Source organism: Dasypus novemcinctus, chromosome 23 (assembly GCF_030445035.2).
Source record: "Dasypus novemcinctus isolate mDasNov1 chromosome 23, mDasNov1.1.hap2, whole genome shotgun sequence".
NCBI classification, from domain to species: Eukaryota; Metazoa; Chordata; class Mammalia; order Cingulata; family Dasypodidae; genus Dasypus; species Dasypus novemcinctus.
In genome coordinates, this window is record NC_080695.1 from 9,355,221 (window position 1) to 9,379,487 (window position 24,267).

Sequence of the window (24,267 nt, forward strand, 5' to 3'; positions counted from 1 at the left end):
CTACCACAAGTTCACCTTCATAGCCTGCTTTATCTAGCCCCACTGAGTAGCCTTGTAATTGGTACATAAAATTTGTTATACAAACTTATCATGGGTTACTTACTGTTTACTTTTGATTTTTTACATATTTAGGGGGATTCCCATTTCTGGCTGTTATAAATTAAAATCTGTTTATATCTGATTTTTGTTTTAGTTTTTCTTTTTTTTAACTTTTGCATTTGTATATAAATCTTCTTACATTTACTTCATTGCTAGCTGAGGGTGAATTGTTAAATTGAATTCCTAAGTCAAAAGCATGAACATTATTAAAGTTATGGATGCTTATTTCAAAATTGTGCTCCAGAAATAGCATGTAGATTTTCTCTTTTATGAATTAGTGTCCATTTCATGGCATTTACACTGAGTGCTATCTTTATTTTTAAAACCTTGGCAATTTTATTTTTAAAAATACCTCATTTTGCATTATTTTATATTTTCTGTTAACTGGGTTATTTTATATGTTTATTAACAACTTATGTTTCTACTCTTAGAACTTGCTTGCAAAGCTGTCATCTGTCATAAATATTATTTCTTCCCAGCTTGTGTTTCTCCTTTTCATTTAGTTCATTTTTCCCTAATTCCCCTTGATCAATAGAATTTCATTTGTCTCTGTTTTTATGCCCAGAAAGCCCTTTCTATCTTGTCAGTGCCTGCATGTTTTTCTGTTTGTATGGCTTGGTTTTTATATTTAACTCTTTAAAGCAGCTGGAATGTGTTTGGATATATGATGCAAGGAAGGAATCTAACTCTCTTATTGTCCCATTATGCATCAATTATCTTGCTTGGATTTGTGTGAAAATCCATGCCAGTGCAGAAATACCGCAAAGCGCGTCTGGAGTCAGACTGCTGGCCTCCCACTGAGGACTCCCAGTCCCTAAAATGGAGAAAACAGGCTTCTTTTAAGCATTAAATTAGTTAGAATATTTAATTTTAGTAACTCTTTTCAAGGGCTTCTGGTTATGAATTATCTCAGTTTTCCTTCATCTGAAATTGTCTTTATGTCACCTTCAATCTTGAAGGGTATTTTTTGCTGGACATAGAATCTGGGTGTCAGTTTTTTCACCAATTTAAAAATGTGCCTTTTCCTTCTGACCTCTATAGTTTCTTCGGAGAAATCCACTTCACTCAAGTCACTGTCACCTTACAGTTCATGCATTTTGTTTTCTGGCTGCTTTCAATATGTTCTCCTGGTTTTTAGTTTTCGGCCTTCTGATTATCACGAGTCTGGGTATGGATTTTCTTTGGGTTTTGCTGTTTGGTGTTCACTCAGATTCTTGAATCTGAAAGTTTTTTTTCTTTCTCCAAACTTGGGAAGTTTTCTTCAAATATTTTTTGTATCATACTCTTTCTCCTTTCTATGACTCTGGTGACATTTTTTATCTTGTCCCACAGGTCCCTGAGGCGCTGTTCATTTTCTTCAATCTTCTGTTTTCTCTATTGTGCAGATTGGAGGATTTCTATTCCTATTTCTTCAAGTTCAATGACTCTTCCTCTGTCAGCTACTTTCTGCTGTTGAGTTCATTCGGTGAATTTTTCTAAAAGTTTAATTAGTGTAATTTTCATTTTTAATATTACTGTTTTGTTTTTTTAATATCTTCTATTTCTCTACTGAGAGTTTCTATTTCAATATATGTCCCAAGAGTGTTTGCAATTGCTCAGCTGAGGATTTTTACAATAGCTGCTTTAAAGTAAAGCCTTTGTCAGATAATTCCAACATCTGTGTCCTCTTGGTAAAGGCATCTATTGACTTTCATGGTTCTTCATATGCTGAACCATTTCGGATTATATCCTGCACAATTTTAATAATACTTCATGAGACTCTGGGTCTTGAATAAATCCTGTGAAGAATGCTGATATTTTTGTTTAATGAGCAATCAACTTCATTAGATTCAGGTTACAAGTTCCAACCTGCCTTCTGTGAGCCACAGATCCAATGTCAGTTCAGTTTTCAAAGCCTTTGCAGAGCCCTGCCCATCTGTCCTGGCCATGTGTCACCCAGCGGTCAGTCCTGGGAACCTGGGAAGTGGTTGAGCCATCAGCTCAAGGCCTGAATTCTTTGGCGTGCTAATTAGGATGAGGTTCATACATGCCAGGCTTGGTGGGGAGCCCTGGAGTCCGTAAACCACTTTACGAGGTTGTTTTCATGAGTTCTTCCCTCTGCACCTCCACCCTAGTCCTTCCCAATTCCCTGGAGCTCCCCCACTCAGCCACCAGCCAGGGCTGACATCCCCACTTACTCCTTCCTGCTGCGCACGGCGGTGAGTGGGCCCACGTCAGGGCTCAAGCAGAAGGTGGGACAGAGAGAGAAAAGACCCCAGGGGTCACAGCTCCACTGAACGAGAGGTAGACCCTTCTCCTTGTGAGTTTGGTTCCTGCCAGCACAGCTACCATGGGATTGCCTGCAAACTCAGGTATGAGAGAGCAGAGGAAATGAGAGATTGAAAAGGAAAAGGAGAGCCCTGGGAATCCCTGCACTTCTGCTGAAAACTTTTTTTAAATAGGCTTTTAAAATATCAGCTTTAATTTAAAGGAACTTTGGAAATAAATATTTTTACAAATTTTTTTTTTTTATTTTTTTTTATTTTTACAAATTATAATCAAACAGTTAAACATAATTTGATCATGTTAAACATTAATTCTTAATTCAAAATGACACCCACAGAACACATCCTGGTATTGGCCGATATAAAGTTATTTACTTCACTCTTGTATTTTTATATGTGGTTAACCTTTAATCCTTCCTAAAATTCAATGATTGTAATTAATCAGCTTTAGAAGGTTAAGCAGATCTTCTATGTAATACCCCAGAGATAATTTTTCAAATGTGAAACATATACCAGCAAGGAAATTACCAAGATGTATATACCGAAGGGATTGATTAAAAGGCTGTCTATATACAGATAGACACATTTCATCTTATAAAGCACATGCATGAGTACACACACATATCACAACACACACTACATCCTCCTAAAAGTTATATTGCATACCAAACTTTGTTCTCTTTGAGCCAGAGGGCTTTCCCAGAGCTCCGCCTGGGCTCTGGTGTGTGGTTCTGTGTTTCCAGCTATACTAACTTCAGGCTGGGCAAAGTGGAGGAGAAAATGCCCATTTGTGGGCTTCTTAGAATTCTTCCCTAATCTCCCACTGTTTATCTTCCAGAGTTATTTTTTAAAAAATATATTTGTTATTTTTAAAAAATACATAGATCACTCAAAATGTTACATTAAAAAAAATAGGTGATTCCCATATGTCCCACTCCCTGTACTCCCCACTTTTCTCACATCAACAACCTCTTCCATCAGGGTGGCACACTCATAGCAATTGATGAACACATTTTGGAGCACTGCTACAGCATGGATTATAGTTTACATTGTAGTTTACACTCCCAGTCCATTCAGTAGGTTATGGCAGGATATATAATGTCCTCCATCTGTGCCTGCAATGTCACTCAGGACACCTCCAAGTCCCCAAAATGCCCCCATGTTACACCTCTTTTTCACTCTTCAGCAACTCCAGTGGTCACTGTCTCCACATCAATGATATAATTTCTTCCATTGCTAGAATCACAATAAGTCTATAGTAGAATACCAGTAAGTCCACTCTAGTCCATATTTTATTCCCCAGTCCTGAAGATTCTGGGATGGTGATGCCCATTCCACTTCTTAATTGAGAGGGGGCTTAGATTCCACATGGCTGGTGGATGGGACTCTCCTGCTTGCAGTTATAGACTCTCTCGGTCCCTTCGTGTGGTGATTGTCCATCCTCACCTCCTTGTTGGCTGTCCTGGGTGAGTCCAATGTCCAACGAACTGGAGAGTAGGTGTTGCAACTCTGCTGGGGCTCAGGGCCCAGCTGGCACATGGACAGTCCAGAGATTCAAGTCTCCTGGACATACACCCACTAACCCTAGTGCCAACCATAGGTTCAATAAAAGGGACAGAAGAGGCATGTGTAGAGAAGTCACATCTGAGTCCAACTCCATCACACTCAGGAACACAAACTCCAAAGTAGGGCCCACTGGCAAGACACCAAACTCTGGAGCCTTCTGCCATGACCATAGGACCTGGGTGGCTCCATAGCCCTCAGGAGCCCCACTGCCTGGGGTAGTATTTGCTTTGGCTGTCTATGAGATCCTGCTGAGACGTGCATAAGCACCACCCCTCTGATGACCTCTTGACTCATTTTGAAGTCTCTTAACCATATAAACTCACTTATCTTTACCATTTTTCCCTTTTACTCAAGGTCTTTTTCCAGTTGCAAAACCAGGAAGTGCTTGTTAGTAATCCCACAGTCTAGAGAGGTTCATCCCTGGGAGTCATGTCCCATGCTGGGGGGAAGGTAATGCATTTACATGCTGAGTTTGACTTAGAGAGTTGCCATATTTGAGCAATGAGGAGGCTCTCAGGAGATAACACTTAGGCACCCTGCAACCCTAGGCCAAGTTAAAAGTGGAAGAGAAAATGCTTATTTATGGCTTCTTAGAATTTTGCAGTTCTTCCCTAATCTGTCTGCTGTTTACCTTCCAGAGTTCTTAAGGGGCTGCTCTGTGCATCTATCCAGGTTTTATTATCATAAACAGTAAAAAAGTTGGGCAGAGAATACTTAATCCACCTCACACAGAACTGGATCTGAGTTGGCTTTTAAAAAGCCAAAACTATTAAAAAAATGAACTCACAATGGATTAAAGACCTAAGTATAAGGACCAGAATCATAAAACTCCTAGAAGAAAACGTTAAGGAAGTATCTTCAGGACCTTGCGTTAGGCCATGGTTTCTTAGACTTTATACCAAAAGCAGAGCAACAAAAGGAAAAATAGGTAAATGGGACCTCATCAAAATTAAAAGCTTTTGTGACTCAAAAGACTTCATCACGAAAGTAAAAAGACAACCTACAGAATGGGAGAAAATATTTGGAAACCATGTATCCAATGAAGTTTTAATATCCAGAGTATATAACCAGAATATATAACGAGATCCTACAACTCAACAAGAAAAAGCTAACAAGTGAATTAAAAACTGGGCAAAAGACTTGAATAGGCATCTCTCCAAAGAAGATAGACCAATGATCGAAAACCACATAAAAAGATGCTCAACATCATTAGCCATTAGGAAATGAAAATCAAATCCAGAATAAGAGACCATTTCTCACCCACGAGAATGCTGCTGTTTGAAAAATGGACGATAACAAGGGTTGAAGAGGATGTGGAGAACAGGAACACTCACTGGGTGGTGGGAATGTGAGATGTGGCAGCTGCTGCAGAAGACAGGTGGCAGTTCCTCAGAAAGTTAAGTACAGAATTACCAAATGACCAGGAAACCCTACTTCTAGGTTTATATCCCAAAGAACTGAAAGCAGGGATACAAACAGATATTTGCACACCTATGTTCATAGCGGTGTTTTTCACAATTGTCAAAAAATGGGAGCAACTGAAGTGTCCGTCAACCAATGAAAGAATAAATAAAATGCGGCATATACATGCAATGGAGTATTATTCAGTCATGTAAGGAAATGGAGTTCTGATACATGCGACAACATGGATGAGCCCTGAAGACATCATGTAGAGTGAAATAAGCCAGACACGAAAGGACAAATATTGTATGATATCCCTGACATGAAATAATTACAGTGAACAAGTCTGTAGAGTCAAAAGCTAGAATACAGGTTACCAAGGGCTAGGGTAGGAGGAGGGGATGGAGAGTTAATGCTAAATTGGTACAGGGTTTCAGTTTGGAAAGATGGAAGACTTTTGGTAATGGATGGCGGTGATGGAAGCACAACACTGTGAATGTAATTAACTCCACTGAATAATATATTAGAATTATATTACTACGCAAAGTATAAATAAGTTATTATTTATATAAGTAGTAATTTATATATAAACTTCCCCCTTTATATTTAGTATTTATATAAATATAAAATTTATATATGTTTTACTAGAATAATTTGTTAAAAGAGTAGGACTATACAACACAAACAGTGAACCAGGGACTAGAGTTAATAGAATAAGTGTAATGATATTGTTTCATCATTTGTAACACAGGTATCACACCAATGCAAAGTGTTACTAATAGGGAAAACTGTGTGTGAGGGGAGTATAGGGGAAATTTATTTTCTCCATGATTTTTCTGTAAACCTTCTTCTCTAATAAAAATAATTAAAACAAAACAAAAGCTAAAAAAGGAACCCAGTGTAATGGAAATCCATTATTGTTTCCTGGAAAGATAATTAAATTCAGATCCTCCTGGTGAGAGGTTAGCAATAGCGTCCTCCTCTACAAAAGACAGCTTTATGGCCATAGGCTCGATTTTATGCCCCAAGTATAACTGCACCTAATTTTACTTATTTGCAAGAATTATTCAGATTCATTGAAATTTCCAGCTGCTACTGGATTAGACTGAATAAGTGAATGAGTGGCTCTTGGGGGCTTGCTCACTTTCTAATGATGTTTCACCACCTGCGTACTCCAGGGTTCGCCTGATATCCAGCCGAGTTCTGCAGGGAGTCTCTAGGCTCAGAGTCTTGAAGGCTGACCTCTCTCACTGTTGAGATAGTGCCGGCAATGCCACCTCCAAAAACAAAAAAACACAAATTAAGAGGCAATGGATCAGTCTCTTGACCGCAGGCAAGGTACTCCAAGATGCAGTGAGAGCTTGCTAGCAAGACACTGGGGAGATCAGCACAGCCAGCTTCCCGGCCTCCTTCAGACACGCACGTGGAGGGAAGCGGGGCCACGCAGTGGGATGTCAAGGAAAACTGTTTAGACATTCCTTTCCCCCTGCGCTTACCTGTGTTTTCCTCCTGCTGAAGCTGTTAGCCTCGGGAGGTTTGAGGCAGGCGCTGCTTGTCATAGCCTTTCTCTAGTTCAAGTTCAAAAACTTAAAGTCCTTGAGAAAATAGAGTTTGAAGAGGGAAGGTGCGCTGCTGAGGAAAACCTGGAGGCAGACAGCTCTCCTCCGCGGTCAGGGTGGTGTCCTGGGGGTGAGGGGCAGGGTCACAGCTCCCCTCAGCATCACCGGGTCCCGGAGGTATAGACCTGAGCCTGGGCTTCCAGCTTCCCCAAGCGTTCCACGCCCCCAGACCTGGTTCAGAAGCAGCGAAGACAGCCACCTGCGCGTCCACGTGGGCAGGAAATGGGCAACCTGGGACCAATGGGCCTCCCAGATATCTTGGCCCCGCCTGGGGCTCCACTACCTCGGCACAGCCTCCAGGAGGTCATAGAAAGTGCCTGAGGTTGTACTCCCATCAGCAGGCAGGATGGGGGCCCAGAGACAAAATTCACTTGCTCTAAAGGCATTAAGACATCTCTGGCCCACCCAAATTGCAGACGAGATTTTCATCCCATCCCTCCACCCCCCAGCCACACACGCAGGATAATAAATAGTAAAGAGAGACATAAACTTCGTAGAAAGAAGAATTTTTACCAAATATACGAGGCTGCCAAAGCCAGGGAGTCTTGTTCAGCCAAATGATTACAGCTGGAATTTTATTTCTAAGCGTCTTTTTAGCATTCCGTTGTCACCTATAATAAGTGGGGGAAGATCCTAATTGGCCCCGGCTAAGGAATTTTTCACCGTTTCACCGGGGAAAGGATGAGCAGCATATGCAGTTACAGTAATGGTTTCATTTTTTAAGGCACTGAGGGTTGTTTATGAGCTGTGCTTGTTTTATCGCAGGCAGACGAACAATCGCTCATCCCGCGCGGAGCCGCGTTGGAGAGGCAGCTCTCTCAGACTGCCTGCCGGAGCCGCCTCGGTTTGGTTTTCCTTTCCCCTGCCGAGGTCAACGACCAGCTCAGGGTGATTTCTGCTGAGTCAGGTTGCCGCACTCTCTCTTCCTCTTCCCCACGTTAATTATGTCTCCAAATGAGCGCGGGGCTAAAACACAGGGCTTATTTCAAGAGCGCAAAAATGCATTTCTCCTTATCCGATGGCCCTTCGTTTTGGCTCTTGCTCCGCTCCGGCCTTGCGGTCAGCAGAGATGGGCTTTACTTGGGAGAGGTGGGGAGATGTTGGCGGCCCTTGCTTTTCAGATCTCAGAATCCAGAATAACGTAGGGACGAAAGGACTTGGTTCTCCTTCCCACCCTGTGAAATGCGCTCTCGGCCTCTTATTTGAAACTAGCCCTTTACGGAAATCTGCTCCAGGTCTCTCTTCTGTCTCCTGGGGATTTGGATGGTTCATCTCAGGGAAAGAGATCTCTGCCTCCCGGTGGCCAACAGTGAAGCAAAGTTCAAATACCTTTAAAAAAGCCGTGTCTCAAAAAGATGCTCTTATTTGTGTCCAGTTTGGAATGGGAACCAATTCCAGATACGGCCACCTTGCCAGAGCTCTGGGGGTTCCTCCCCCAGCCCAGGCTGGCGATGGAGAGATGAAGTTCCAGCTTCCAGCCCGGCCCAAGCTGGATTCCACATTAATGGGCCTTAATACAAAACAAAGGCCATTAGAGGAGCCAGGAAGGCCGAAGAGGGAACTTAGAAGCTGGCGTGGGGAAGCTGAGCTCCCGTTTCTGGTCCCCGCATGGGGAAAGGGCGGGTGAACGAGATCACGGCCGTGGGCAAACCGCTGTCTCTAGAGCCCTTTTTACAGCACAGGGGGTCAGCTAGGTCCCCCTTTCCCTTGGATTACCGTATCTCCATCTTTTGAGACGTGTCGTAGGTAAAACTAAATGGGAGCCCCTCTTAGGTATGCCCCAAACCCTGCCCTAGAGCATCTTATCAGCAGGTCCCCCAAATCATCTGTGTTCTAGGGCCCCCCATGCCAGACCTATCAGGGTTCCATCTGTGTCCCTTGCCTTCAGCTTTCCGGACCAGTGGCCGGTCTCTGCTAAGCAGCGCCGATTTGCCCTCTTAGTTGAAGATCCAGAACCTTCCACAGTTCTTCTCACAGAGCTACCCTCTCGGTTTTCCACGCTGCTCTGGCAAGTATCACGCCATGGGTTGCCTAGACAATGAGAATTGCCTGGCTTGTGGTTTCGAGGCTAGAAGTCCAAAGCTATGGCATTGGCAAGGTGACGCCTTCTCCCCAAGGTCTGTGCCTTGCTGGTGCTGGCTGCACCGTGGCTGCTGTCCCTGCCACCACATGGCCATGCCGTCCCTTCTCTCCCGGGTTCTGTAGACTTGTGGCTTCCAGCTCCTCCCATGGCTCTTTCTATTGATGGCTGGATGTCTTCTTTCCATAAGGGACTCTGGCAACCTGGGGTAAGACCCAGTCATTTGACTGCGCCACACCTTAGCTGACATAACATCCTCAAGAGATCCTCAGACAGTGCGCTCAGCCCCAGGAATGCGGGCTACAGTTAGGAGCATGTCTAAATTGGGGCGCGATTCAATCTCCCGCAGCTACCACGCTGAATTTTAACTGTGCGTGGTTTTAGGTGTGCAATTACTGGAACCTCCCTGGCCACCTCTCTAGCGTCGCAGCTTAGGCGCTTGGAGCAAGTCAGATGAGCCCCATGATCCTCAGGTAACTATCTGTAAAATGGGCCAAGAGTCCTCGGCAGCTAGCAGCACTCAGGGGGTATGCGCTGCATGGAGGAATTCACACGAGAAGGCCGCTTCACCGGCTCAGATGCAGAAAAGGGCATAACTCACCTGCCTGTGGGCTCCAGCATGGGGACACAGAAACGGCCACAGTTCTGGCTCGGACACCAGCAATCTGCTTCAGAAGAAGGGAAAAAGAGTAGACGCCTCCAGAGCAAAGGAACTTGGTGCTGGCTGAGTTGGTCCCGGCGCCATCTGCAAGCTCGCCTGCCTCCCCTGGCCTCCACCGATGGCCCGTGTTGCTCTGTCCTGTAGGCAGCCGGGTGCCCCAGACAACTCCCTTTGAGTCCCTCGGGGGCCCTTACACAGGTGTATGCTTTTGTAGGGTCTACCTGCCTCAGAGGAGGGTCTGGCCAGTCGCAGTGGCAGGTAGTGCTTCTGCGCCCAAGGCTCCACCGCCAGCTCCGAGGGCTGACCTGGTTGTGGTTACTCAAGTGGATTTTCTGTCACTGGACTAAGCTGGTACTTGCTGCAGTTTCTTCACCCTTTTACTCCCAAATCCCAAGAGGCCATGTCCTAACCTGAGTAAAGTGACTCGTTAACTATCCCCTCGGCTGTCAGCAGGAACGTGGCTGCATAAGAGCATTTTCCTCCTTTTCCTGGAAAAGGCACTTAAGGGACAAGGAGAAGTTTTGAAAATGCACATAAGCTCCATTTTCAGGGAAACCAGGAAATAGACGGGTCTGCGTCTTACAGATGCTTGGATGGACTGACAAAGCTGCTGAGGGGAGCAGGCTGCGCCAGAGGAGCCGGGAGAGGGCAGAGCGCCCAGTGGGGGCTGAAGGACACAGCGGCTAAAACCGGCTTCTGAACGGAGGGGTCCCCCTCAGAGAACAACGGCTGCCCTCACGTCTGCAAGCATGAGTTTGGGAACCAGGAGTGGTGGAAGCAGGCTTGGTTCCCAGCAGAAGAGGGAGAGCTGCAAGGGCTGGAGCCACACTTCCCACTTCAGCCACACTTGACCTCAGTGGAGGGAGAGAAGGAAAACCATTTGGGGCGAAGCCTGGAGGACTTATTTTGACCTGGTTTCCTCCACATCTTCCTGCAGGGTTCTGTTCAGCAGATTGCCAGCTGTCTTCCTGGAATTCTTCCTTTCTTTTTCCATAGTAGGGAAGCTTCGGTGGGACACAGGGCCAGCAGGAGCGCCTCATCGCCCACACCCTCTTCCAGTGGATGTGGCCATGGGACCGTCTAGGGTCCAAGAACTGTGAGCAGAAGGGACGTATGTGACTTCTGGTCTGAGGACGAATCGATCATTCTGGATGCCTGCTCTTTTCTCCTTCCTCTAGTTGGAAAGCAGATGTGGGGGGGAATGCAGTTGACACGTTGCCCAGAGTGGATGATAATCCAGGGAACGAGGGAGAAAGAAAATGGAAAGAACCCGGGTCTCTGCATGACGTCACAGAGTGGCAAGCCTCCCACCACCTGGACGGGGAACCCCTGGGCCGCTAAGTGAGGGAGACAAGCTGCTCTCTCTTCTAAGCTACTAGCTACGCCCTATATGCTACATCCTTAATATAAATCTGCACTTGGAAGTGGGATGTGGTCAGATCGAGACCTCAAATAGTGCTTTGGCTCATGACCCAGCGGCTGGCACCCGAGCGGAAGCAAGCTTTGCTCCTGGAACGCACGAGTCATTATATTTGCTAAAGCCACTGCCTGTGACAACTCAGAAGGCAGACTGTTTGCCTTTGAGCATGTAGCTCTAGGGAAACTGGCTGGGAAAACTCAACGTCTGGGAAGTCTGGCTAATCCTCGCTGCTTTTAGCAAAAGACCATGTGACAGAGGCGAGTTCAAGCAAGAAGTGACCACTCTCCATAAATGAGTTGGAAGGAAGCCGTGCTCTGTTAAAAGACAGGTATTTTCAGTCTGCAATCTGCAAGTTAAGTTGACCTCGTCCAGAAACTTGGGGTCTCATAAGGATGAAAAGAGCAATGCTTCTGTATTCCAAGTGGCAGGAGATAAAATTGTTGCTCAGAGGAAGCTATAATCAGATTAAGGGTGAGACTTTCCCAGTCAAGGATGCTGGTTCCAATGATGGCAAAATTACCAACTGTGGCAGTTTGAGATTATTTGCGAACCCCAGAAAAGGATGATGTTTGTGAACTGGTCTGTTCCTCTGGGTATGATAACTTTGATTATATTAAATTCAAAGGTTTTATGTTTACTTGATTAAGTCAATTTAGGACTTTTGATTCAGCCACATCAGTAAGGCATGATTAGGGTTGAATCCCTGCCCTGAAAAATGGACACTCACTCAAGAAGACACCAGGAAGAGGGAGTGCTCCATAGACCTAGCAGAAGAGAGAATGTTGATTCTGGAGCCCCAGGGAGAGATGACAGAAATGCCAGCCTGTAGCCGAAAGCGAGAAAGGCTGAACCCTCGCAGAGATCAGCAGCCATCTTGCTTCAACACGCGGCAACTGACTTAAGTGAGAAAGCAACATTGAGCTGGACTCTTTAGGGCCTTGTAACTGTAAGCTTTTACCCCCAGTAAATACCCTTTATAAAAGCCAACAGATTTCTGGTACTTTGCATCAGCAGCCCTTTGGTTAATACACCAACTTAGATTGAAGAAGAAACCAGTAAATAATTTGGGAAAGAATCTTCAGGTTTGAGAACTGTGTTGAAAAGAGCTCTTTGAGTGCAGTCCCTGTATTAGCTTCCCAGGGTCACCATACAAACTGGAGGAGAAATCTATTCTGTCAGAGTTCTGGAGGAAGGAAGTTCAAAATAGTACTAGGTTCAGGACGAGGACTCCACACCTCTTGATAAGGGAGTGCAAAAGTTCTAGAAGAGTGTGTGGAATTGGAAACATTATTGCAGCCATTTTTGGAAGACACGGTTTGCCACATCTTACCTAATAATAGGGTTTTAGCTGACTGCCCAGTTTGAGTCTATTTCTCAGTCTATCTAATGGAAATATGTGGCCATGTGAATAAGTTTGGGGCAGTGGAGTATGAATAGAAATGATAGTTTCTAGGTAATTTCCTACTTCTGTTTCCCCTGGATTTCTGCCCCTTTCCTTCTCTCAGACTGGGTACAGGCATTAATGGTGATGGAGCTTCACCATGCAGTTGAGAAAAGCATTCCAGGGTGTAGCAGAGCAAAAATCTGGAAAGAACCTGGGATCTTGATTAACTTCTGGGAAAGACTCACCAGACGGACCACTGTGATAGTTAATCTCATGGGTCAATTTGGCTAGCTCATGGTGTCCAGTTGTTTGGTCAAGCAAGCACTGGCCTGATTGCTACTGTGAGGTGATTTTGTAGATGACTTTGAATATACAGTTGGTTGATTCCATCTACAGATATTTCATCTACAACTGGCAAAGGAGATTGCCCTCAGCAATGAGCACAGTCTCCTCATGCAATCAGTTGAGGGTTTTGCAGCCGGAAGTGAGGATTTAAGAAGTCAGAAAGAATGCCCGCCTCTACTTCAGCCAAACAGCTTCTCCTCCTGGAGAACACAACTTCAACTTCATTAGGGTTTCCAACTTGCAGTTTGCCCTATGGAATTCATACTTGCCAATCCTGACAATCACATTAGCCAATTCCTGTAATAATCTTTTTCTCTCTCTGTCTCCTCTCTCTCCTGTCTCTCCTTTCTCTCTCTCTCTATCCCTGCTGTTCTGTTGGTTCTGCTTCTCTGGAAACCCTGCTAATACAACCACTCATTTCCAAACCAAGTTTTCAGAAATAAACTAGTTTCTATTCCATTAAACTTCTTTTATTCTGGGGTCTCTTTGTTACTAATATAGCTAGAGAGGAAATCCAACTTACTGGTAATGAGTCATTAAGAAAACTGGGTCTAAACCCTCCTTGGCCCACTCTGGGCAGTCGAATGTTTGCCCATTGACTTTCTAAAGGACTCAAACTCTTGACCGAAGCATTTTCTGGCTGGAGGGTGTGCTCAGTTCAGAAAACCACTGCCCAGGAGCTTCCCTCCTATGTTCTGGGCGACATTTCTCAAATGGTTTTTAGAACCTTTTTTTTTTCCATCCCAAGAAAAGCTCACCAAAAGCATCAATATACAAAAAGAGAAGAAGGCGGATCTGGTTGACGTGTGCTCCTGGGGCAGGGGGCCCTGCCTTCCTGGTCTCATCTCACCCAGGCCTCCCTTCTTGGCCCATGTGAGGAATCAGAACCGGCCCTTACCCAAAAAAGAGCAACGCGGTTCCCAGCTTCTCCTTTTCCATATGCCGCTTGGTCTTGCCACGTTAAATACAAATCACATACCCACATGGATGCATCTCACAAACAATTTTGCTAAATGAAAGAAGGTGGGCAGAAAAAAGCACACTATTTCTTTCCATTGATATGAAATTCTACCAAAAAAAAAATTATAGTAACGAAGCAGATCAGTGGTTGCTTTGGGGGCTGGGTGGAGATGGAAATTGACTGGGAAGTGGCGTAAGGGAAGTTCTATACCTTGACAGGTATGCATTGGTAAAGTCCATCAAATCATAACACTTAAAACATGTGTGTTTCAATGTACATAATGTTACAAAAAAATGCAAAAACAAATATTGAGCTCTAGTTCGTGAAATGCATGCTGAAGTATTCTTTGAAAGGCATTAAAAATAAGATGAATGGATGGATAGAGGGGCAGATACACAATAGAGCAAATATGGCAAAATTTTAATTGTAAACTCCAGATGGTGGGAGACAGCTGCTCGCTATACAATTCTTTGAATTGTGTCTGAAGATTTTCTTGATAAAATGTTGAGGGGAAAAAAGAATTCAAAGGACTTCCGTGGTGGAAAGGAGAGGAAAGAAGCGCCAGCTTGCTTTCCTATTTGAAGAATTATCTTCAGTCAATACTCTGCTAAATATTTTCTCAGGCCCTTCTGTTTTGCCCATTCATTCAAAACATCTTCCACCATTTTCTTTTCCTTTTTAAAAGGTCAGGCTTTTTAAGGATAATTTACATACAGTAAAATTTACCCTTTTTAATGTCTAACTTTATGAGTCTGACACATGCATACAGCTGTGTAACCACTGCCACACTCCACCATTGCCTTTAAGCTTTGAACAATTTCCTCTGTGAGCCTTTGAAGTCAGTCTCCCTCATCCCTCACTCATAGCTCCTGGCAACCACTGATCTGTCCTTGATCCCCACCGTTGCCTTTCTGAGAATGTCAAATAAATTGAATCATACATTTGTAGCTTTTTGGATTAGGCTTTTTTCAGTTAACAGAGTATTTGAGATTCGTTTGTGTCGTTGCATGGAGCAGTAGGTCCCTTCTTTTATTGCTGAGGTTACATTCCTTGCATGGCTACACCAAACTTCATCCATTTGCCAGCTGAAGGACATCTTGGTGGTTTCCAGTTTCTGATCATTGTGAATAAAACTGCTGTAAATGTACAGATTTTTTACAGGTTTGGGGTGAACCCAAGTTTTTATTTCTCATGGATCAATTCCTAGAGTGCAGATGCTGAGTCATATAATAGGTGTGTGTGTCACCAATGAAACGTTCTCCAAAATGATTGTTCCATTGTGTGGTCCCATCAGCAGTGTGTTAGTGTCCCAGTTGCTTTTCTCCTTGTCAGCACTTGGAATTGTCAGTATTTTTATTTTAGCCATTCTAATAGATGTGGAGCAGCATCTCACTGAGGCTTGAATTTGCATTTCCCACATGATAATGATGACAAGCATCTCTGCGTGTGCTCATTTGCCATCCTTGCCTCCCCTCAGTGAAGTATCCGTCTATGTCTCTTGCCCATTTTTAAATCGGACTATTTGTTTTCAAATGATTAAGTTTTGAAAGTTCTTTATATGATATGTATACAAGTTCTTCATCAGATAAAACGTTCTTCCTCTTTTCAAATCTTCTCTTTCAGGTAGCTAAGTAAGTAATAAGACTAACAAGATGTACAAGAGAATGAAATAAGGATTGGATTATTTTGCAGGCATCAGGGGTTCGTGAGTGAGAAAATAACATGAATATATCTCTTTTGTGAAGATCTGGTTATCAGGTGAAGGATAAACAAGACAGGAAGCAGGGGGCTCACTCAGGGAGGCCTGCCGACGTCAGGTGTGGGCTCAGGGCTGTCAGACCCTGTTCCCCAGTGATGTAAAGGGACAGAGATCACCGGGGCCCGTACTGCCTCAAGTGGCACCGCAGAGCGCCTGGGTGCACGTCCAGAGCCAGCAGTGCCCGTGGCTCTCGGGGCAGCACCGACCTCTGGGACGGGAGGGGTCAGCATGGCAAGCAGGAGAGCCTCAGACCCGATTCTCAGGGCTCGTGGGATTCTGCGAGCCCCCATCCATTTCGTGCATTCCTTTGCCGCTGTAACTCACCACATTCAGTCTCTATTGCTGACCAGCCTCATCTCTGTTTAGTTCCTTTGGTTTGAATCCACAGGTAACACCCCACGTAAGGCAGTCCGTAAAGGCTCATCGCAGAAGTGAATTCACCGCTGAAAAGGAGAAGGTATGGCAGTAACACCTCTCCTTCCTTAAAATACTCACTTCAGGAATTATTGGGGAACTCCCTGCCTAAGGGCGGGCTTGTAAGACCAGGGCGCAGTGTTTGTGCTAAGAACAGCCCTGGGACCAGGGAGCAGCAGCAGGTCAGAGGACTCAGGGTCTTGAACCCCACTGCAAACTTTAGAGCCCAGAGGGGTGGAAGCACAGAGCAGGTGAGGTGGAACAAGGGAACAGCGGCTCAGAGTTAGGTACCGTGGCCATCTACCCATCTGGGGCCTTCCTCAGTTTTAGGTTCTATTTACTACTTTTTCTTCCTTATTTTCTGATTATGTCTTTATTATAGCATTCCCTCTGCTTTTGTTTAGTTTATTTGCTTGTCCTTTTCTAATTCTTAAGACAGATGCTGAATGCGGATATTTTCATTCTTTCCTATTTATTGGTATAAATACCCCAAACTATAAATTTTCCTCTTCTGACATATAGTGTTCCCTTATCATTATTTCCGAGATATATTGCAGTTGGGTTCATATTTCCATCTGTCTTTCTGAAACGGTTGCACTTCTTTCTTCTACTTTCTCCTGATTTTTTAAACTTTTATCTCCTACTGTTTCTCATCTGAGATTTAAATTTTTTAATTTATCTTCTTCATTTGACTGTTGCTTCATTATTAAAAAAAAAAAAACACCATGGTGAAATGTTTGCAATTTTCATCTTTCAATCCATGGGTGGCTGTCAGAAGAATGCAGCCTCTGCCCCAGATCCCACCACCTGTGGGTGCATGATGCTGCAGGGCGGAAAGGAGTAAGGCTGCAGATGCAGTTATGGTTGCTAATCACCTGACCTTAAAATAGGGAGAGTACCCCAGGCCTTCCAGGTGGCCCCTATATAAGCAAAAGGGCCCTGAAGAGTGGAAGAGGAAGGCAAAGGAAGGCCAGGCTCAGAGCTGTGGGATGTGAAGAGACACCAATTGCCAAGGAATGTGGGCAGCTTCTATCAGCTGGAAAATGCAAGAAAATAGATTCTCTCCTAAAGCTTCCAGAGAGGAAAGCAATCCTGACAACACCTTAATTTTAGCCATGCAGATTCCTCTTCAGACTTCTGATCTCTAGAACTAGAAGACAACCAATTGGGGTTGCTTTCAGACACTGTGTTTGTGGTCATTTGTTACAGCCCCAGAAAGAAACTAATACACATTGCAAAATATCTGGTGAGTGTTCTTTGTCTGTTACAGGTTTTGCTGCTGTTTTTCTCACTTATTTCTTTTCGTACCTTTGTGTAGATACTATGCTCAGTCTGTTTTTTATTACGTATTCCTGAATGAGTTGGAGTTTTGATATCAGCTGTTTGCAGGATGTTCCTGGGCAGGTGAGGATGAAGTGTGGGCAGCATTCTTGGCTTGCAGAGACTCAAGATGCAAAGTCTCTTTTTCTCAATTACACCAAAGATAGACTGCTCCCTGGAAATACGGGGTGTCTTTACACTTCCTTGTGTAGACTTCTCCAAACTGGAATGGTTCCGGGGGGGCATCTGCCACTCCTCGTGTCAACCCTTCTCCTGCCCGCACCGCAGCAGTGAATGATAGGCTTTTGCGCCCCGGGTGTGTCTCTTACCTTGTGGAAGTGCAGCTCTGCTGGTGCTTCCTGAGCTCTGCTGCCTCTGGATCATTACCATTTAGATGCTGCTTGACACCTCCCATTCCTTCTCCCAGTTCCAGAATGATCTCAGTCGATGTTGGCAGGGCAGCATTTACCTGTATTTTGGAGTCTATCTTCTTAAAACGAGGTTTGCATCTTCTTATTATCCTTTTATACTTTTAGAGTTATGGGAAAATTCTTAGTTTCATGTGTATGTTTTTAAGAGAACTCTAATTTGAACATTTAGCAAGTGCGCCAGTTGACCAAAAGAGGTCTTTGGGCCACGCTCTGAAAAACATCTAGAAATTCTTCATCAGCGAAGGGGGAGACTTGGCCCCAAACCAGAGACAAGGATGAGGGTCCAGGCAAACCAGAGCCTTCCATTCTGCTTGGCACGCTAACGCTCCGGAAGCCTACTGAGTAGAACAAAAAGTTGTTTTCCTTCGTCTGCTGCTTAGAAAAGTCCTACAGGCAAACGGCAAAATGTTTGTTAAATAGAAAAACAACAAAGATGTCCAGTTGTGTAGTTTAGGCCCAGTCCATTTACTAAGACTCTCTTAAGACTAAGGAGAGTCCCAAGGGCTCGGTTTACCTAGAAACAACTCTTAGAACAACCTTTGGGGCTTGAAAACTCTCACCTCTCAGGGGCTGAAACACGAAGCACGAGGAATTGTCTCCAAAAGCACATGAAGACACCCAAACAAAAAGAACAAGGCCGTGTCCGGGGCTCCTGGAGGATGGGAAACAGGTTGGTTAAAACATCATGAGCCGACTGCTGATGAGAGCCTCCTCGACTCCTTCATGAAACATTCATTAAGCATCTGTCTTGTACCAGCGACGATGCTGTCGGGGGTACCAAATTGCGAGGGCTCATCTCCAACTTACGTAGACAATGAGTAAAATTGTTGTACCTACAAGAGGGGATGCGTCAACTAAAGAGTAGTGGGATTTCTTCTCTTTTTTCCAGTTATCACTCAGGACATTTGATGCTGGCGTTTTTATTCCGGAAAGCGCCGTGTACCCTGGGTCTTCCGTGCGCACGTCAATTACCTGCCTGGACTGCAGATGCTGATCTGCAGTGATTGGACTGAAAGCCCGGTGCCTGCAGAGAATAGCATTGAGCAGAACTGCCTGACCTTATCTTTGGAAAATCTTGTTTTGCTCACACCAGTCTTCCATCCCGATGCTTCTCTTTGACCTTCGTGTAACCAACTCTCAGGAAATAATAAATATCTTGAAATTTAAGGCCGACACGCGCGGACAGCTTTGACAAGCTCGTGTCAAGCTTCTGACAGCCCTGCCTTTCAGACAGGAGGATGGAGGTGGACGCCGCCGCCTTCGATCCTGCGTCTCTATAAGGCGACTGATTTATTCACATCTCCTCTCCCGGCCCCCAGCACAAAATTTTCACAGATGAAAAGGTCAGCTGAGATTACGGACTTTTAGCATAATGCAATCAACGACACCGTCTGCTCCCAGTTTATTTAAGATCGAGATTCTGTGAAAATTATTCTCAGCCAAGGAGACGAGAAGCGATGATAATGATCTCCATGTGCATTTTGAGAATATTAATGTGTTTCCCACAGGTGTGTGAAGCGAATTAGTATTTCCATTACTCTCCATTAACGTTCTATTATTGCTCAAGCGGCTTCTCCAGGCCCTGAGCTTGGCACCACGGATCTGAAAGTCCATCCCTGGGGACCCGTCCAGGGAGCTCAGAGTCTGGTGGGAGGAGCAGGCATGAAGGAAACACTCAGGCGCCTCACCAGCTGTAAAGAGGGGAGAGAAGCAGCCGAGATGTGATCAGGGCAGGCCCCAGGCCCAGGCTGTGAGCTGAGCTCCGGCAGGAGCCCAAGGGAGTTACCTGGAAGAGGCATGCAGAGCGGGAGGGGCGCTCCAGGAAGAGGCCAGGCTGGCTGCGCAGGTGGGCACCGACTTGACTGCAAGTGGAGCGGGTGTGGCTCAGAGGCTGAGCGCCCGCTTCGCATGTACGAGGTCCCAGGTTCAAAACACAGTAAGTTCTAAAAAAAAAAGCACTGGGGAGCTTTGGGTGCATTTTTAAGCTCAGCTTTATTGAGGTACAATTCGCTTACTGAAAGGATACAGTGCAGTGGGTTTCAGTGTATTCTCAGGTATGTGCAGAACAAAACTCCCAGCCCTCGAGGGCATGGCGGGGAACCTGGTTCCTTCTCGTACCCGAATCACGTTCCGCGGCAAGGGTGGACCACAGCGTGTCAGTCGGTGGCCATTCGGGCTCCTCCCCCCAGTTGGCTGTTATGAATAACCCTGCCGCAGACGTCCGCGGACAAGTAGTTTTCACTTCATTAGGGATGGAAGTGCTGGGCCCCGAGGAGGCTATGTTTCGTCATCTGAGGTCAGCCAGGCTATTTAATATTTACACCGCGGCTGCACCATTTTACATCCCATCAGCCGCGCGGGAGGTGCTGCCTTCCCCGCCGCCTTCCCCACAGCCTCCCCAGCACTTCCTATCATCTGACTTTCTGATTCTCGCCTTCCTGGTGGGCGCGCAGTGGTTTTAGGCCAGCGGCTGCCCTGAGCCTACCCAGAGCTGTTCATCCAGCCCCAGGATTCTCAACTCGAAACGCAAGGTGTCTGCCAGGAGGCTCGGGAGCCTCAGTGCCGACGTCCTTGGAGGAGAGCAAGCCTGGACGCGGCTGGCCTGCGCGGGAGGGGAGGGCCTGCGCGCAAGGTCGATGGGAGGGGAGGGCCGCGGAGGGGAGGGCCTGCGCGCAGGGTCCACGGGGAGGGCAGTGGAGGGGAGGGCCTGAGGGGGAGGGGAGGGCCTGCGCGCAAGGTCGATGGGAGGGGAGGGCCTGCGCGCAGGGTCGACGGGGAGGGCCGCGGAGGGGAGGGCTTGTATGCAGGGTCGACCAGGAGGGAGGGCCGCGGGTGGGGAGCCTTGGGGGGGTGAGGGCCGGCATGCAGGGTCGTGGGGAGGGTGTGGCGGGGGGAGGAGGGGCTGCGTGGGGAGGGTGTGGCGGGGGGAGGAGGGGCTGCGTGGGGAGGGTGTGGCGGGGGGAGGAGGGGCTGCGTGCACGGTCGGGGAAGAGATGGGGCGGGCCGTGGGAGACGGAAACATGGAGTCAGGCATCGACTGTGCGAGAGGCCACGAGGGCTGCAGAGCCGGGAGGCCTCTGGGGGGCAGCTTTTGTTGCGGGGGGGGGGGGGGGGGGGGGTGAGGGGGGGAGGCTCCAGGGCACAGGGGAGGGTCAGCCCTGCGGGAACCTCCCGGCTGCTGCCGGTCCAGGGAGGAGGGCACGCAGTGAGGCCCCGCAGACGCATCCCGCCCCTGAACCCGCGAGGGCCTGGCCTCCCCAGCCCACGCCCCCTCTCCCTTCCCCAGAGCCTCCCTGCCTCTCCTCAAACGTCTGCGATGATGGGAGAAGCCCCCTCCCCCCGCTTGCCCCCACCCTGCGCCCATCTGTCCCCCAGTCCCCCCCAGTTACCGAGCCCCCCTCGAGGAGGCAGCGTCTCGGCCTGCCGCCCCAGGACATTGCCAGCAAGTTCCCCGCTGCTGTCCTAGTTCCTGCGCCTGCGCCCCTGAAGGAAGCCCCTGGCGGCGGGGCGGGCTGCTCTGCGTCCGCTCCTCTCCCCATCAGCTGCCTTTTATTTCCCTACCCCCGCGCCTCGCTGCTCCTTCCGTGCCAGCGGGCGCAGCTCTACCTGTTTTCAGCTGTCGCGTAGGGTCCCCTGGCACGAGGCGCGCCTCTTCCTTAGCCAGTCCCCCCTGCTGGCCAGGCGGGACGTTTTCCGTTTCTCACTGTAACAGGTAATTTTGCAATGAACGTCGTTTAACTCCTCCCTTGTGTAAAAGCATCACTCTTTCTCTCTGCCATTGGATCTGTGCATTTTTCATTTTAATAGACGCTCCCAATCGCCCCCAAAATACCTGCTCCAATGCTCCCACAGGCGGCAAACGGTTCCCCTGCACTTTTGCCAGCGCTTCACATTATCCAGCTGCTATTTTTGCAAACCCGATGGGGAAAATAACCTTTAATTCCTGTTTTAATTTGCATTTCCCTGATTATCACCCACGTAATTGTTTTCAGATTGGACTGCTGCAGGGGCGCTCAACGAGGGGCGGCCGCCTCTCCCCACGGGAGGAGTTGGCAGAGTCGGCGGGCGTTTTTGGCGTGCGCCGGGGCGCCTCTGCCAGCGTCCGGTGGGCGGGGGCAGGTGGCTGCTACCGCCGCAGAGAAGGCCGCGGGCCGCAGCCGAGGCGGCAGGGGGGCATGAACGTGGCAAAGTGTGGGCTATGGCGTGGAACACGGGACATGGGGTGCAGCGATGTCCGGAGATGTACTCACCAGATACAACGGATGTGACATGATGATTGGGGAGAGTGTTACTGTGGGGGGAGTGGTGGGGTGGGGGCGGTGGGGGTGAATGGGGACCTCATATTTTTTTAATGTAATAGCTTTTTAAAAAATGAATAAATTGAGTAGAATTTGGAAAAAAAAAAAAAGAAACCGAAACAGGAAGCCGGCCCGAAGCCCTAACACGACCAGTGTGGCTTTTTGAGGCAACGGTGGTCAGGAGGTGTCCGGCAGTGGGCTGCGCCGCTGTCCGTGGGCTCCGGCCTCTGCAGTCAAGTACCACCCTGGCTGAGGGAATGACCCCCAAGGGCAGTGAGCAACGGGACGGTCCAAAGACCGGCAGGGCCTGCAGCTCACTGTCATTCCTGGACACAAAATACTCCTTTGTCCCTCCTCGACCCCGGCCTTTCCCCTTTGCCGGGTGGATTTCCCTGTTCCATCAATCCCAAACATCCTGTCACCTTAAGTGCCCGCCCGTGCTTCCCACTAATGCATTCTAAAATGCCAGGTAAGCTATTCCGCATTTTCTGCTACATAATGAAAATTTATTTTCCCCCAAATTTCCCCAAACATTCTGAAAGTGAGAAGGAACAGTTCAGGAAATAAATATTTATGCCCATTATGCCTGACCTCTGACTCTCTACATATTATGAAGGATAATTCTGCACCAACACGACAAAAGGAACCTTAAAAACAAATTTCATTGCATAAAAATCCCTCTGATTAACATCCCCAGGCAGGGAGCTGGGAAGAACCCATCTCCGTGAGTTTCCTTTAATAGAATTCCACAAATAATCGAAAGAATAAACATTAATAAAGGAACAATAATGAGCTGGCATATTTGTTCCTTCATATGCTTTGCTAATAACTCCCACACAAATGCCAAACCCATATAGTGATGCTCTCATCAAATGAGATGGCCACGGGAATTTAATAAGCTTCAGCTGTTTGTTCCCCTTTGCTGCACTGCTGAAGCAGGCACGGAGGAGGTGGTGGTGGGACCAGAGCTTTCCTTCACCTGGTTGGTGCTACACCGCATTGGCCCACGCCGCCACCGAACCACCAGGCTGAGGCTGGTGTCAGCGTGTGGCACTGAGCCCTGGGGTTCTGATTTGAGATGGCCAGGGCTGCGTTTAGAAGCACAAGCAGCCTCAGAAAGCTTGGTGCCACATGGGTAGATTTGTCATTGAACTTTATGAAACCAACGAGGAATCTGTCTCAATCTCTACAAAGCCATGCATTTGTCGGTTCCTCACAAAGCTAAGAACTCCAGGGTGGACCGGTCCCTGGCCTTGGCCGCGTCTCGGTGGTAGGCAGGGTGCTTCCTCAACACTTGCTGTGTTGAGCCAGCAGATGTGCTCGTGCACGCTTGTTCATGACCATCCTCACGAGAAGGACTTGCCTCAGGTGGCCAGGTGGCCCTACAGAAACAAGAGATGTACGGAGCAGGCCTGACCTGAAGCCATGCCTGGAGCCAAGCTCAGCCCAGCCCAGCCTAGACCAGCCGAACACCGGCCGCCTGGCAGACTGAGCCAGAAAGAAATGCTCGTAACTGCATCCCACTGCGTCCTGGGGTGATTTGTTATGCAGCGTTACTAGGCCAACAGCTGACTAAGACACATATTATCTTAGGTTGCCAGAGGTCCTATCACAAATACCATACAATGGGTTGGATTAAACAGTGGAAAAAAATTTTTTTTAAATATTTTTGTTTGTTTCTCCCCCCTGCCACCATTGTCTGCTCTCTGTGTCCATTTGCTGTGTGTTCGTCTGTGTCTGCTTGTATTCTCATTAGGCGGCTCCAGGAACCGACCTACAACCTCCTGGAGTGGGAGAGAGGCGATTGTTTTCTTGCACCACCTCAGCTCCCTGGTCTGCTGTGTCTCTTATTTTCTCTCCTCTGTGTCTCTTTTTTTGTTGCGTCGCCTCGCTGCGCCAGCTCTCTGCGCAGGTCTGCACTTCTGTGTGGGGCAGCACTCCGCATGGGCCAGCTCGCCGCGTGGGCCAGCTCGCCTTCACCAGGAGGCCCTGGGCATCGAACTCTGGACCTCCTGTATGGTAGACGGGAGCCCAGTCGCTTGAGTCACATCCGCTTCCCTTAAACAATGGAAATTTATTGGCTCCTGGTTTTGAGGCTGGAAGTCAAGGTGTCAGTAAGGTGGTGCTTTCTCCCGGCTCTGTGACACGCTGGTCGCAGGTGCCAGCAGCCCTTGGGGTTGCTTGGCTCATCACACAGCGATGTCCTCTGGTCCCTGTGGCTTCCGGATTCTCTTTTCAAGGCCTC